Here is a 1,833-nt window from a genome sequence, read left to right as displayed (position 1 = left end):
TTCCTCTGCCACCTGTTCGGGATCTGCTGAGAAGACGACCTTCTCCTTATATCCCCCCCCTTCGACCCCCCCCCCGCTCAAGCAATCTCCAGTCTATAGCTAGCATGCCTGGAGTGGGGGCACCCTCTCCGCCAGGACCACCAGAGGTTTTCGCCTAAAGAAGGGTTTTTTTCCCTCTCCATCGAGCAGATGGCCGACATATAGCTTGTTCCACTAACCATCTATTTTTAGTCATTTTGTTTGTCATGGTTTGTCTCTTGTTGCTTTAATGTTATATATTGGCACATGGTCTTTGTTTGTCTTCACAGGTGTGGGTTCAGCGGTGAGCCGGTGGTCCATCTTTTGGGGTGATAGTGAATCTCACTTCCCCAACCTAGAGTTCCAGTAACTCCACAGGTTCTTCGTGTGGTCAGAGGGGACCACCGGCCACACTATTCTTTCTCAGCTCATGTGCTATATCTGCCTCAAGAAAGAAGGCTCTGTCTTACTTTTTTCCATTATCTTCCTGGGTCCTGGGACGTGGCCCTCATACTCTTAGTGCTATTATTTGTGTTTTCAGGGGCCCGGAGGCCATTAGGCCTTTTCTCTCTCCCCTGTCTAGCCTTCCAAGACAATTTACATTTTTTTAAAAGCCTATTTTGATCATTTAAATTGAGTTTGCAGATGATAAAACCTTTTTCAACTGTTTTAGAGAGGGTTGGATGTTTAATCTCATTTTCAAAGTGCTGCTTCACCCAAATATTGTTTTTTTATAAACACTTAAAAACAGTCCTTAAAACTTTGTGCCCATTGACACATGTATTCTTTTAAAATATTGCAAGTTATCATGAACTTGTCATGAATATCTGACAAAGTTATAGCTTATACACACTTCTGCAGTTCATACAGAATTTTGCCTTTTTTACAAGAAAAAACACATAATCCCAGTCTTACTAGAGCTACACTGGATTCCTGTTTCCTAGAGAACTGTGTGAGATTTTACTGTAACTTACTTGATTTTACATGATTTCAAGTATCTGGGATAAACCATATGCTCCTGGTCTTGATTTACAATCTAGTCACCTTTGTACTCAACCCTGCTTGCATAGTATTTGCTTTGCTTGTGCTGAATCTTTATGCTACAGATCTATTTATTTTTTGAAGACATCATCTTACTAAGTAGTGTCTGGCTAAGTAAATAAAAGTCATATTTTATTTATTTATTTATTTATTTATTTTTAAATGTTTCAGGGCAGTTTTGGTGTTAAAGGCACTATATAAATGGAATTTGTTGTTGTTTTGTTTCCTTCACAGGTGTTCACAAGCCTCCTAGCAGTGTTATCTGCAACCATTGCAAACAAGGTGTTGTGGTGCTGCTCCATCTTGCTGTGATATGCGCACCTGCGTCTGGCAGTAAACAGAATGACATGGCACCTCTATTTCATTTTAACAGTGTTCCAAAACTATGGATTAGGGTTCTAAAACCCCATTCTGATGCTTGCTGTTCACACATGCATTGTCCTGTGAATGAAACCCTGGTTGTGCTTCAATCAATGAATTTACTAGCAGCCATCCTACATGCCCATTCTTTACCACTGTGAAGGTAAAAGAAAATACAAAAGCACATTGCCTTATTAGAATTCTAAAGGAGTTCTAATTTTGGAACAAACAAATCAAGTCCTGCTGTTTTTATATGAACATCTGGTCTTATCAAACACACTGTATAAGATGCCAAGACTCATAATTTAAAATGTTCTAACTAACAGATATTGGTGTAAAGTGCAATTTTTGGCTAAAAATAATTGGTAAGCAATTATATTATCTTCACCTTGCAGAATTGCCACTTTGAATTGG

The sequence above is a fragment of the Acipenser ruthenus genome, chromosome 6 (assembly GCF_902713425.1).
Source record: "Acipenser ruthenus chromosome 6, fAciRut3.2 maternal haplotype, whole genome shotgun sequence".
Lineage (NCBI taxonomy): Eukaryota > Metazoa > Chordata > Actinopteri > Acipenseriformes > Acipenseridae > Acipenser > Acipenser ruthenus.
The sequence above is the reverse complement of the archived record's forward strand: the minus strand, read 5'-3'. Positions refer to the sequence as shown.